This window comes from Mauremys mutica, chromosome 12 (genome assembly GCF_020497125.1).
Source record: "Mauremys mutica isolate MM-2020 ecotype Southern chromosome 12, ASM2049712v1, whole genome shotgun sequence".
Classification (NCBI taxonomy): Eukaryota; Metazoa; Chordata; order Testudines; family Geoemydidae; genus Mauremys; species Mauremys mutica.
This window is the reverse complement of record NC_059083.1, coordinates 81,787,483-81,802,118: the sequence shown is the minus strand read 5'-3', so window position 1 is coordinate 81,802,118 and position 14,636 is coordinate 81,787,483. Positions and strand designations below refer to the sequence as shown.

The 14,636-nt window shown below is 54.4% G+C and overlaps 1 protein-coding gene across 35 annotated transcripts in view; it reads right to left on the bottom strand.

Annotated features, from left to right (window-relative positions):
• RBFOX3 (RNA binding fox-1 homolog 3) overlaps positions 1 to 14,636 on the bottom strand; it is a 352,384-nt gene that overhangs the window by 76,184 nt on the left and 261,564 nt on the right. The window contains exon 1 of one of the 35 annotated variants that reach the window (XM_044981547.1): positions 14 to 238. The exons of the other annotated variants lie outside the window; for them this stretch is intronic. The gene's annotated coding sequence lies outside the window, so the exon portion shown is untranslated. Of the gene's footprint in view, positions 1 to 13; positions 239 to 14,636 lie in introns of those variants that run through there. 35 annotated transcript variants of the gene reach the window in all.

The following is a 14,636-nucleotide window of genomic DNA, read 5'->3' as shown; positions in this document are numbered from 1 at the left end:
AGATTTTACTAACATTCACAGGCGACTCTTTTGCTGCTTCCCTGCGTTACTGCCCACTCGCTCCTGCTGACCCAGATATCGGCATCCAGCTGCAGCTTCCTCCTTTGCCGCTGGCCCCTCCTCCTGATGCCCGATCCATTCAGTGAGGTGACAATCCAGTAGCAGTGTCACCACATGGAAGTAGCAGTGATGTCACCAGCACTGGACTGTGATCTCATGGAATGAGCAGAAAGGAGGCGCCTGCAGTCTGCTGCAAACAGCTGGGGCTGGGGCAGCAGCTGCAGCGGGAGAGAGGGGAGCAGGAACGCAGGGAAAGCACGTGAAAGTTTAATGGGAACCAGCGAAAATACCATCACATTTACAATGGCTTGTACATTGCAAGGGAGCTTTTGGAGACATTTCCCTCTCCTGAACTGGCTTGGGGTTTGGGGACATTCTCACTGGAAACAGAAACACACACACACAGAATACGGCAGAACTGCCAGTGCTCTGTCACAGGCGAAGATACATTTAAAGGGACTCTTCCAATGTCTCAAGACACATGTAAAGCTGAGCCTGGAAGATTCTTTGGTTTTGCAAACCTGCCCCTACCAACTCAGCTTAACCTTATTCAGAGAATCCAGGGCACATGCAGTATCTCAGGGCCTGTCTACATGTGAAACTAACCTGCAATAAGAGCATCCACACATGGAGTTGATCAGAAACAGTTAACGAAGAGCAGCTATTCTGGAATTGCTCCATGTGGAGAGTAGCCCTTGAGAGCCAAGAGGTAGGTCTAGGCAGGAACACTCGGAACTGGAGGAATTTCTTTGCTGGGCCACGGGGCGTTGGTTTGACTAGGGAGCGTACGCCTACAAAATCTAGGCACTAACAACTATCCCAGCACGTCCATGAGCCCCTGTGGGTGCCTATACAGGAGCTCCCCTGCTATGTCGGGCCTGCCCTGCCCTGCCCTCCTGCAAAGACTTTTGATTCTGGGGAGCTGGATTAAAATCCTGAAATTTGTCATTTCCGTAAACTTGCTTTTATTTGCTTTTGAAATATTAAACACAAGCATCTCAGATCTTTCCCAGCATAATGGCTACTTTGCGGGGACCCCACAGAGATTCACACACTGGGGCAATCCAAAGGAGAGAAAAAATAACTCCCCCCCCATTATCACAAAGCTAGGGGTGTTCTGATGCTCTGGCTGTTTCTTGGTGCTCCCAGTCTCAAACCATTCAACAGCTTTTTCAGGGCCAACGACACATAATCCAGGGCATCAGAGAAAGGGGTGCTGGGCTGCAAGGATTCACGCTCTCTCTCCACGAAGGGGCAGGTCTCTAGCTGTGTGTGGCCAGACCCCGAAGAGTGTAAGGGACCCTCCACTGGGATGTCTGAGGGGGCAAGGGGCAATGAGCACAGTTCTTCCCCCTCCTCTGAGTCTCTGTCAGCTCCTCCCTCTGCTCAGAACCGCCAAAAGCAAGTCCCTGTTTATGTTACAGTAACAGTCTTACTGACATGTCAGCCAAAATGTCCTGACCTCTGCTGGCACAAATGCAAAGTAAATACAGGTACATGCAGGTTAGTGCTAAAAATTCCCACTAGTACCCAATGGGCACAGCACCTGCACCTGCTCTGCCCCAGCAATCCACCCCTGCACCTGCTGTGAGCACTCTACAGGCACTGCCCCAGCACCAACTTTGCCCTTGCAAACCATCCCTGCTCCCATTCCAGGCCCAGCACAACCCAGGGGCACAACACCTGCTATGCTCGGGGAACTGGGCCCAGCACTCCCACACGGAGAAGTAAGAGGGGACTGCCTGGGCCCAAGGCCTTTTGTGAAACTCTGGAGAGCAGTCTCCATGAATTTCCCCTCCATGCCTGTCTCACCCAAAAAGCCTCTTGGTGCAGAGAGAAGGAAGCAGCCTTAGGGCCTCTGTCCCAATCCAGCGTGTGCCCTCTGAGCTCCTGACTTCACCTTGCACTGCAGCCATCCCAAATGGGTATTTCCCATGGCGGTGGGCAGGGAAGGTTTCCTATTGGGAGGGAAGGCCTATTGGGCAGCATAGGCTTGGGCATCTGGAGGGAGTTTGCTCCCAAAGTGCGATCCTGGGCTAATGCCAAAACCCTCACAAAGAATCCAACGTTAACACATTGTGAGGCCAACTGACCCTGGGATGTACCTTCTGGTCCACCAAAGAATGACATGTGAGGTCTTGAATGAATACCGGGGTCACAAGATAGTGAAACGCATGTACAGACACCAAGGATGGAGTTACAGATGTATACAGGGAATATGTCCCAAAGGCTGCATCCAGGCAGAGGTGACAAACAGGTTTTCTGTCAGACAAAACATGTGTATTCACCCATCTCTGTCAGCATGCAAATTAAGCACTGGAAGACAACATCAGGTAAGTTCCATTTAAATAGGAAGTGAAGGGGTGGGGGGGAGTGTGAAATCAATGGGGAGGCAGCGCACCAGAGAATAAGCCATGGGGGGAGGGTACCAGGGCCGGATTAACTTTTTGTGGGCCGGGCACCAAACATATTTGTGGCCCCCGGGGGAATGATTGCAAAAGGGGCCGGGGGTAAAAGCACAGTGGGGCGGGAGCTAGGGTTGGTCTCTGGAGCAAGGGAGGGGTCAGGAGTAAACGTAAGCACAGCAGGGCTGGAGAGGGGGTAAACAGGATCCCCCCCCTGCCCCTGCCCACATAGAGCGGGTTCTAGCCCATTCTCTGTGTCTCTCTCTGCCCTGAGCTGCCCCTCCTCCCGCAGCAGCAGGACAGGTTCTCTTCCAGCCCTCGGGGGTGGGTGTTGGGAGCGGAGGCTAATGTGGTTACTCCTATAACCGGACATTCAGTGAGTTTCCAGTCGAAAACTGGATACCTGGCAACAGGGCTGCCAGAGAAGCCTGAGAGGGGGAGAGCGGCAAGCAGTAATTTTTAAAAGTAAGAGGGCTAAGCCTTAGGGGGGGGGCTGCGGAGTGGAGAGGAGCTAGTGGGCAGGGCCATGTCTGCTGTACTGCCCAGGTGGGGATCAGCTGATACAGTATCCAGGGCCAGTGCAAGGAGATTTTGCACCCTAGGCGAAACTTCCACCTTGCGCCCCCGCCCCCCCCCGGAGCATCACTTATTATAAATTTTCAAAAATGAATATGGTGGAGTCACATCTTACGCGGGGGTTAGGTTCTAAGGTCAGCGCGTAAGAGGAAAATCGTGTCTAGTGAACATTACCATAAACTACAGTGTACACAGGATACACTAGAACAGGGGTCCTCAACCTACGGCACACGTGCCAAAGGTGGCAGGAGAGCTGATTTTTTTTTTTTTTTTTACTGGCAGGCTGCGGGTCCTAGCCGCTGCTGAGCCTGCTGCCAGCCTGGGGTTCCGTTCGCTCAGCTGCCAGCCAGGATCCCAGCCGGCGGCTCCGCTCAGCCTCCTGCCGTTCACCCAGGCTGGCAGGAGGCTGAGCGGGGCCAGTGGCCGAGACCCTGGCTGGCAAGGGGCCGGCAGCCGGAACCCCAGATTGTCAGTGCGCTGAGCAGGGCCGGCGGCCAGGACCCCAGCTGGCAGGAGTCGGCCCACTGCTGGCCCTGCTCAGCCCACTGCCGGCTGAGTGAACAGAACCCCACGCTGGCAGCAGGCTCAGGGGCAGCCGGGACCCGCAGCCTGCCATTAAAAAACAAACAAAATCCGCTTGCGTGCCACCTCTGGCACGCGTGCCGTAGCTTGAGGACCCCTGTTCTAGTGTATATTGTACTTTATGGTAATTTTCACTATATGCGATTTTCCTCTTACGCGGTGACTTTAGAACCTAACCCCCATGTAAGATGTGAGTCCACTGGAGTGTAAAAACATTTTTGGGCACTGTTTTTTGGCACCCCCAAATCTCAGCAAACTAGGCGACCACCTAGGGCGCCTAGTGGTTACACTGGCCCTGACACTATCCCCAGTCCAAGGGACGTGACAGCCAGTGGTGGATTTAGAGTTAGTGGGGCCCCCAGCCCCGTGCTCAGCTTCATGTTTGGGGCTCCTCCTTGGGCCCCAGCCAAGAAAAAGAACATTCTCCCTTATCTCCCCCTGCCCCCGTTTCTCATTCTTTTTTCCTTCATCCTCCTCCTATAAGTAATAGCAAGGAAATGAAAATAAAGTGAGGTACCTTGATTGTTCTTGTCGTCTAACTTATTTTTCCACAGACCACTTGAAAATCACAGAGGGTCTCGACAGACACTTAATGATCTTTCCAAATATTGTAAAAAATGTTCGGGTTCGGGGTCTGGCCAGGAGCTAGGGCGAGGGAGGGGGCTCAGGGTTGGGGCAGGAGGTTGGGGTGTGGAGCGCTAATGTGGGGCAGCTCCTGTTTGGTTCTCAGGATGGGGGTGGGGATGTGGGGAGGTGCAGGAGTCAGGGCAGGGGGCTGGGTGTGTGTGAGAGGGTGCAGATTTCAGGGCAGGGGCAGGGGGGAACGATGCAGGAGTCAGGGCTGGGGAGGTGTGAGGGGAGTGCAGGGGTCAGGACAGGAGGCTGGATGTGTGTGTGGGGTGCAGGAGTCAGGGGTATGTGAGGGGGTGCAGGAGGCTGGGGAGGTGTGAGGGGGTGCAGTGGTAAGGGTCAGCACGGGGCTGGGGGTGTGTACACTGTTCCCTAGGGGACAGCAGGCCAGGTATTTCTGTCAGGGTTCAGTGGGGCTGGAGAATGCTTCAAGGGGGCGCAGGGACAGGGGTGCCCCTATTGTTAACCTGCAAGGAAAAGTAAGGGATGGCAGAGCCCAGAGGAGGTTGTTTGGGCAGCTGACAGGCTGGTGGCATCACAAAGCTGACACACAGCTAAGCACAAGCAGAGGAGGCTGAGGGGTAACAAGATGACTCCCAGTCCTGGGTACCCCAAGAACCGTCATAGGGTTCCAAACCCTAAAACGTTAACCTGGGCTGCCATCCACACCCTGCCCCACTGCAACAGGATCTGCACTCTCTGCCAGATCCTCATCACCCAAACCAGCCATGCACAGCAGCAAACTGCCCCCTACCCCGCAGGAAACGGCCATGTGCTCAGGGCTGGCTCCAGGCACCAGCTTAGCAAGCAGGTACTTGGGGCGGCCACTCCAGAGTGGGGCGGCACATTCAGCTATTCGGCGGCAATTTGGCGGAGGGTCCCTCACTCCCGCTTGGAGCGAAGGACCTCCTGCTGAATTGCCACAGATCGCGATCGCGGCTTTTTTTTTTGCTTTTTTTTTTGGCTGCTTGGGGTGGCAAAACCCCTGGAGCCGGCCCTGCATGTGCTTTCACCCTCTTGCCTTGGGATAATTAAGTTTTCAGTCATGATATAGCGAGCTGCTCTTCCAGCATGGGAACCAATGATCCCAAACAGCCAAAGGCAAAGGCAGAGATCAGAAACAGGAGCCTCATGGAATCCAAGATACCCACCTGCCAACACAAGCAGCAAATATGCAGATAGATAACTGCTCTCTCCTGCTAATGCATCAACAGCCACAAAACCACCAGCCCCTGCCCCCCTTCACAGCAGGCCTCCCATTCCAGAGAATGCCTCTCTTCCAGCCAGAGAGCCCTGCTGGGGGTTTCAGCCGGTTGTGCTAGGGAGGATCACAGCACTAGCCCTGGCTGCAGGGGGGGAATTCTGTCTCCACAGCCCTTTTGGCCCCTGCCTGACTGCCCTGACGACCAAGTAGGGACATCTCTGGTAGGCTATGGGCTGGAAACCCAACTGCTGAGCTGGGCTAGAGAGAAGCTAGCAGCCGCCAAGATACAAGAGGTGCTGACTCCATATCCAGACCCAGCAATTTAGTCACTTTGTAATAAGGAAGTGACTCTCCCAAATGCAGCGTGTCATGAGGGAAGGGATTTGAGGCTTCTCCTGCGTGGAGTGTCCAATAGTGAGGAAGGAACCTGGGCCTTGAGAGGGAAGCCAGCCCCTAACTCATGCTGCTGCGGGCTCAGGAGACAGCAGAACAACCAAATCTCTTCAAAGTCAATTATTCTGCAGGGGAAGGGGGTGTGTGCATGTGTCAAATAACCTACATGTCCTGTAACAGGCCAGGACCTACTGAAGATTCACCACTTTCATCCCACAAATCGCTGCTAGGAATATATGCCACATTCTCACCACAGAATAAGAATCCCCAGTTGCCCCCATGAGCCAGGAGCTGGTGAAGAGGAGATGCTGCATGTGAATCACATGGGCCAAAACCAGGAGGCAATGAGATTCTCTTGGCCCTAGCCCTGGGCTCCTGGCCTCTAAAGAGTGGGTGCTGGGTACTCAGGATCTCACCCAGTTTACATTTTTCATTAAGTAGAGCAGGCATGGCCCTGCCCTGGTGCCAGCGAGAATCCCTGGCTTTTCACTTTCAATCAATACAATCCTTCCTGAAGCCCCTTCGTTCAACACAATATTTATAGGAAATGACAATTTGACACGGTGGATTTAATGGGACTGAACACACAGGCAGCGGAACCAGGACAGAACCGATGCTCGGGAATGACTCTGTCTCCCAGCGCCAGGTGAGCAGCACAGGTGAACAGCTGCAGTGTCACAAGGAGCAGTTCCCCAAGCCAGGGCTCTGACACCTCTCGCTCTGGTTCCCCTCTGCCTGGGCTCCAATCTCAGACTCTGCAGCAATTGTTCTCAACCCTTGGGGGTATGCACAGGTCTTCCGACGGTACAGCAACTCATCCAGATATTTGCCTAGTTTTACAACAGGCTACATAAAAAGCACTAGCAAAGCCAGTACAAACTAAAATTTCATACGGCCAATGACTTGTTTATTCTGCTTTATACACTATACACTGAAATGTAAGTGCAATATTTATGTTCCAATTGATTTATTTTATAACTATATGGTACAAAGGAGAAAGTCAGCAATTTGTCAGTAATAGTGCGCTGGGACACGTCTGTATTCTGATGTCTGATTTTGCAAGCAAGTAGTTTTTAAGTCAGGTGTAACTTGGGGGTTTGCAAGACAAATCAGACACCTGAAAGGGGTACAGCTGTCTGGAAGGTTGAGAGCCACTGCTCTGCAGTATTTCCTACTGGGAAAAGCCAAGACACCACCGATGAAATGTCATTGCAGAAGCCACAGATGGTGAGAAAGTTCAGAGCATCTTTCTGATGGCCCAACAGGGGGTGTGAATGTGCTGGTCACTCTCTCCTTCCCCCAGCAGCCCTTCGCCACGGAGCTAAGCATGCAGATAATGAAGCACCTCAGCAGTGCACAGTGCCTTCCTGTCTGCCAGAGGCATAAGCAGGCCCTTCCCGGGCAGCTTAAGGAAATCCAAAGTGCCTCAACAACACCAGCCCTTGGTTTCAGTATTATGCCTGACAACCACCCCAGGGGAGAAGATGGGAAGGGGCTCTGGAGCTTGTGGGGCTTAGTAAAGGGGTCGGCTTGACACCGCCATACACCAGCATCACCCAGGCATGTTTTCTCCCCTGAAAAAGCTGCTGCACTGTGCTCACCTCTCCTCCCACGCAGCACTGGCTCTCCCACAGGCAGATCCCATCTGGGGATCAGCACTACCGGAAACCTCCCGCAGAGCGACAATCTGGTAACTAGTTCTAGTAAACCCTTCTCTGCTGATGGGGGGCGTTTGGTGAAGAGGTCAGACAGCAAATGGCAGAATGGAGTGCTCAGGGGGTTGGGACCGGACTATGGAATGTGTCACTCCTTGGCTGTCTGTTCAAACCCATCCCTGCTGGGCAGCGGCCAAACCTCGAGAGTCACCTGGTGCCCACATTGCAAACCCACTGTCACAACTGGCAGTCTGAGCAGAGTGCACGGGCCATGGAGTCTGCGCTCTCTCTGACCCGGAGATGGGCTCCCAGGGGAGGTGGAGCTGTCCATACTGCACTCTATGCCACTTCCTTCCCCTAGTCTAGTGGTGGCCCCCTCTCTGCATCTCCTCACAATCTCCCTACACTCAGCACCAGAGCTTTCTCGTCTGCAGCTCCCTGTCCCTCTCTCCCCTGGCAGCTTTTCATCACCATCCCAAAGCTCAGCTGAAGGCATCACTGCTCTCTCCCTGCGCTGAGGATTTGGGAGTTTGTATGAAAGTGGTGACACAAACAAAAAAGTGTCACAAAGAAAAGAACATGAAAAAAGTCGATGGCAATAAACACCTGATTTGAGTTTTTCTGGGGAGTTTCTGGACTGATTCTTTTTCAGACTTTAGGGCAGATAATTCTCCTGGTTCTGGGCAAGCCACCATTGGCCTTCCTCTACGGCCATGCACCCTGTGAACTTCATTGACATCAGCCCCAAGGGAGGTAAAGTGCCACTGAACCAGAACGGTGGCATTTTCCATCCACTCCACACACTTTGCACTGGGTGAATGATGACCCGAGGGACAGGGTAAGGGAGAAGTTGGCCCTTACAGCCAGTTTTCAGAAACACTGAGCCTCCACAACTCTCCCCTGCTGGAGTGCTGAGAGTGCTCGGCCTCTCTGAAAAACAGGCCTCTGGGCTCTCAACTTGGGCTCCAAGAAAAGAAGGTTCCCAAAATCAGGTGCAATTTTGGAAATTTTAGGCCTGAGTGTTTTTGCATGAGACTCAGTTATTACCCAAAAGCCAGGATGGGGGAAAGGGCTGCTGAGTCAGCAGGAGAGTGAAAAGGGGCTGGCACATCCCTGCGTGTGTGAGATGATGCCAGTCACATGGCTGAGCCCAGGCAGGAAAGCCAATCAGGACAGAAGACAGGTGGCATGTGAGCGCGTGGAAACACAAGGCAGGAGGTGCTCCAAAAGGCGACACTAAATCCTCATTATAAGGTGTTTTAAATGCACAGACAGGAGATTAGCGTTTAAAGAGCTTCTAGGACTCCAGGGCAAACTTTAAAAATCATAATCTTTATAGAAGCCTTCCTTTCATTCGCCCCCCACGCTCTTTATTTCTCCTGCAATCACGGCTAATTTGAAGACGTTTTGCTTTGGCATCCCAGCCTGTTGTGTGTCAATTACTGAGCTGCCCGCTGGTAGCTGCCACTGCAGAATTTCCCTGCAGCGCTGCCAACAGTGACCACAATGCCAGCCGCAGGAGGAAACCAAACCCCTACGCTTCCCTCCACAGCGGAGACTGAGAAACTCCTGCCGTGCCCAGGCTGGGGACGACACTCAAGCTATTACCTCATTGCCCTTGGGAGCTGAGCCCTCCTTCTGCACAGCCTGGGGAGACCAATCCTCCCTCCTTGGAGCCGAGGCCCACCTCTCCCCACAGAGAGCTGCCTGTGCTGTGCTAGGACAGAAAGAACTGTTTCGTGGTTAGACTTGCGGGTTAGGAGTCACGAGAGCCAAAGCGCTACTCCCTGAGCCCGGCTCCACAGCCCTGGGGCTGCACACAGGGCTCTGCAAAACTCTACCTGGGGTTGCTGCACAGACACCCACTGCAGCCCTGCCCTGTATCCATGCGGTTTGCTCCCCTAGCAGCACCAAATCTCATCCTTAATCAAGGCCCCTTTACCCCAACCCAGCTAGCGCACAGCTTCCCCTTCAGAAACACATTCTCCAAATGCAGTGTCCCTCCTCGGACAGCCGCACTCAGGAACTTCCCATCCCAGCTGAGGCCTCCTGGCCTTGATCGAGTGTCAGGCATTTGGAGCAGAGACACTAGCTGAACGCTGGGAACCCTCGAGTCCTGTCCTGACAGAAAGGGGCTCCTGGGCTCTCCGAAAGGGGCTGCACAAAGACTTCAGACAGCAAAGCACCTTCAGACCAAAAGCTGCTTCCCTGAGAAAGCCAAATTCACACTAGCCCCTCTCTCCCAAGCGCCTTTCCTCCACCTCCTCCCTTCAGCTGCCCTAGTGCCCTCTCCATAATTCTGGAAGCCTGCAGCAGGCTGGGAGTGGGGAATCCCAATCTACAGACTGTGCTTCCAAATGGAGTGAGCCCCCCGCCGGCCTGCCCCATTGAGGGGCTGTGGGTCTCATTTCTTTCTGGTTTCAGAGTAGCAGCCGTGTTAGTCTGTATCTGCAAAAAGAACAGGAGTCCTTGTGGCACCTTAGAGACTAACACATTTATCGGAGCAAAAGCTTTCGTGGGCTACAGCATCCGATGAAGTGGGCTGTAGCCCACGAAAGCTTATGCTCAAATAAATGTGTTAGTCTCTAAGGTGCCACAAGGACTCTTGTTCTTTTTTCTTTCTGGGGCTCTGAAAGCAAAACAGTCACTGGAAAACACCACAAATGTCTGTTGAACGCTTACCCTGTGCCAGAGTGCGGAGCAGAGATGGGCACCCCTTCATTAGCCACTCAGGAGAGCCCCAGAGCGCTACAGCAAGGCAGTGGGGAGAGCCCCAGAGCTGCCTGGCTCTGGACACGGGCAGGTTTAGCTGCTGTATTCTGCCAGGGGGAAAAGGGCACAAACACTGGTCGGACTGGTTTAGGTCCAGACTGCGTCTGTGGCACTGTTACACTAATGGGTAATTGGGTTTACACCCCAGCGCAGCCTTGCAGAAGCCTGGGGACAGCTCAGCACTGTGGCTATCAGGAAAGGGAATTCTGTGGTTTTATGTATTTACTTTCAGACATATAAAAATGAGCTCTACTACCTGGGTACAGGAACGACATGATCCTCGTTTATCAGAGTCACTCCCCAAAACACTAACCAGGCCAGGGGACCCCACACTGGGAACACCCCGGGCACTGAAACCAGAGCCTGATAGCTCAGGAGTCTCACATGGGACAGAAACATGTAAGGAAAGAGGCACTTTCTAAGGGCATGACTGCAGCATGCCTGGACATACAGTGGTACAAGAGCTCAGAGCTAGCTCTGGTAACAACCGCAGTGAAGCCACGGCTAACGCCACCGCCCATGACTCTGGGTATGTATTCCAGTGGCCCCCGTGCTGCTGCTGCTGCCCTTCACTGCTGCTCTTTCTCAAGTTAACCCTTCAACTTCCCCTGGACTGGGCTGGTAGCCAGTGCAGATTATGGGGGAGAGATGGGAGATGTTGGGAAACCCCGCTGGAGACGGGATCTGGCACACTGCACCTTTCTACAATGACTGTAACTCAGTACACAGCATTACCGTAATGCCACCTCTTCATGAAAAGGCTGTAATCTCCTCACTGAGTGCAGATGATAAAAAGCTGCATTGGCCATTGCTGCTACCTCAGCATCCAGGAGCAGGTCTTGGGCTGCATCCCATACAGCAAATGGCAGACATTCACCTGCCTCCGGCACAGACAGAACCTTCCCTGCAGCATCTCAGGGCTAGTCTACACTTACCGTCCGGGTCAACGCGGTGAGTTCGACTTCTCGGAGTTCGAACTATCGCGTCTGATCTAGACGCGATAGTTCGAACTCCGGAAGCGCCGCGGTCGACTCCGGTACTCCACCACTGCAAAAGGCGGTGGCGGAGTCGACCTTGGAGCCACGGACTTCGATCCCGCGGCATGTGGATGGGTAAGTAGTTCGAACTAGGGTACTTCGAGTTCAGCTACGCTATTCACGTAGCTGAACCTGCGTACCCTAGTTCGACCCCCGCCCTTAGTGTAGACCTGCCCTCAGTCTTGTCTGGATTGAACCCAGCTAGCCCTCAGTCAGACCCCAACCTGTTAGACACCAAGTAAGTCGTGCCACTGCCCCAACCAGCTCAGGAGAGGTGGAGACATGCAGTGAGCTGGGTTTCCTCCACATATGAAGACACTGCAGCCCATACTTAATTAACCGAGTAGCCCCATACGTACTTTGAGCTGGAGAACAGGGCTCTGTGGAGCCGCCTGTAAGATTTTTGGGGCCAATGAGCAGGGCTGAGTGCTCTGGGCTCTCTTAGAAAGAAAGGAATGGACCCACTCATGAGAAACCCCTGCGACAGCCCCACCACAGCAACGCACAGCCAATAGCATAGAGGGCTGCTGGAAGATCTAAGAAAACCACCCTGGAGGAGATCACAAGGACTGCATTCAGCCAATCTGGATTACTTGGTGAGACCCAGATCAAAAAGAAATGGTCAAAAACATCTGGCTAGGAGCAGGTGAAAACGGCATTCCTGGCCACTGATGCCACTTGTGATTCCAGGCCCAGCCATGATTCCAGAGGCATCCCCAACTGCTTAGACAAAGGATGAGTAAGTGCCATCAAAAACAGAGGCAGGAACTACCCAGTCATATGCTCCCCCAGTCCACTAGCATCACCTCCATGTTATTCAGCCTGGCATCAGACAGCTTGATCTCAGCCAGGCAGCTACTGTGGCTTGGCACAAAACCCACCAAGATGCCCCTCCATACAGCTCTACTGAGACACAGAGCTGGGTATCTTTCACAGATGGATGACAACACTTGGCAATTTCTCCAGTGACATCACATGCATGTTCAACAGGAGGGTTGGCAAAACAGAACCATGCAGATGAGCAGTTGCGTCAAACCTTCCCTTCTGCTCCCTCCCAGACAAACAAACAGAATCGTTCCAACAGGACTGCAGGGGATTAACAACCTTGGAGGCTGCTTGGACACCAGGCCACGGCCCAGTATTAGCAGCAGAACATCAACCAACAAGAGTAGCAGAGTCACTGCACCAGACCCAAACTGAAAGAGGCAAGGACTTCCAAGGAGTCCACATAGGACCAGTTATCTTTGCCGGAACCGCCTCTCTAAGCTTCCCCAGGAAGACGGACTCAGAGGCAGGGCAATAACTGGTGAGACTGCTAAGACAGGGCTTCTAGAGTAGCGTTCTCTGGAGCAGGTTCTGCTCAGTTACACAGGTGCTGCCCTGCACACTCAAGGAGACCATTTGTATCTATTCTCCCATCTCCCCCTTGCTGTGCCATGTGTCACAGTCTCTCGCTGTCCTTGTTTTCTTCTCTCCTCTCTGTTATATTATTTAAATCATGTCTTCGCATTTTCCTTACTCTCTCTCCCTAAACAGCACCTGAGCCCAGTAACATGAGAGTCTGCATTGAGTGGCAGCCCACGAGGGCATGCCTGCCTTTGAGCTGGGGTGAGTCCCAGCTCCAGGAGACATCTCTGTGCTAGCTCTAATGGAACTGATGGGCCAAAGCAAGGATGCAGCCATGGCAGCACTTTTTTGGGAGAGGCAGCCGCCCTGAGGACGTAGCTGCCAAAGAGCCTAGGCCCCAGGGTGGCTGGCTGTCCTGCTCCTTGCGCCACTGGACCTACATTTTGTTTTCGTCGAGTTTGTGTGAATACGTCTCCTCGAGCTGGGACTCACCCTCAGCTTGATGTGCAGACCCCCCCCATTCAGCTTGAAATGAGATTAAAAGAATTTGCCGCCTACTACTTAAAATGGCTTAAATCATCCTGGAGAACAGGTGCCATGGCTCACTGCAGCCCAGGGAGATCAGGATGGGCACAGAGGGTGACAGCACCTGGAGCATGGCCAGTGAGCCTGTTTCCAATGCCACCACTATGCAGAGCAGTGAACTGGGGACCTTGGCTGTGCTGGGGACTCAGAGAGCTAAATACCCTTTGCAGAGCCCTCGGGCTGGGATGCTGGCGCTTCTCAAGATAGTAAGGTGGGGAGTGGGGGTGGGAAGGAAGCACTAACCACAGCCTATTATACCATGTGAAATAAGCAGGAGGTTATGCCCAGAGAGCCAAGAACCCCCTGCCCTCCGCCCCCTGACAGCCCTATCTCATGGGAAATCTGAGAGGCAGACTCAGGGCAAGTCTACACTACAGTGCTACATAGGCGCAGCTGCATGCTGCTGTAGCACGTCTGGTGAAGACGCGCTATGTCGACGGGACAGCGCTCTCCTGTTGGCATAATTGTTCCACCTTGGCGAGAAGTGGAAGCTGTGTCAGTGGGAGAGTGTCTCCTGCCAACATAGCACTATTGTGGACAATGCAAAATGTGCATTGCTCGGGGGGCAGTTTTTTCACACCCTTGAGCGATGTAAGTTAGATTGACTTAGGCCGTAGTGTGGACCTGCCCTGAAAGAGGGAGAAGGCAGTGTAAAAAGCCAGGTGCCACCCCGCTGTGCTCCCAGAGGCCCCACCCCCAGGGGTGAGCTGGAGCCGGTTCACACCAGTTCGCGCGAACCCGTTGTTAAATTTAGAAGCGGTTTTAGAACCGCTTGTTAACTAGCTTCCCTGCGAGGGAAGCTTTGATGGGCTCTGCCTGGGAAGCCTGTAATTCCTCCTCCCGGCCGCCGGGGGGCGCTGCGCTGTGCTGCGAGAGCCATGTGGGCTGCCTCCTGGCCCTGTTGCTGCTCCTGCTCTTTGGACCTCTGGCCCTGGGGCTCCTGCTGCTGCTGCCTGGTGAATCCCCAGCTGCTCCCAGCCGCTCCCAGCCCCCCCCCCCGTGTGAGTGTCTGCGCCCCTCCCCCGCCTTCCCTGCCTGCAGCCCCCCCCTGCCCCCCCCTGCCCCCAGCCACCCCCGGCCCCACCCCCTGCCCACAGCCACCCCCAGCCCCCAGCCAGCCCCTGCCCCACCCCCTGCCCACAGCCACCCCCAGCCACCCCCTGCCCCCAGCCACCCCCGGCCCCACCCCCTGCCCACAGCCACCCCCTGCCCCCAGCCACCCCCTGCCCCCAGCCACCCCCAGCCACCCCCTGCCCCCAGCCAGCCCCTGCCCACAGCCACCCCCAGCCGCCCCCAGCCACCCCCTGCCCCCAGCCGCCCCCTGCCCCACCCCCTGCCCACAGCCACCCGCAGCCAGCCCCTGCCCCCAGCCAGCCCCTAACCCCAGCCA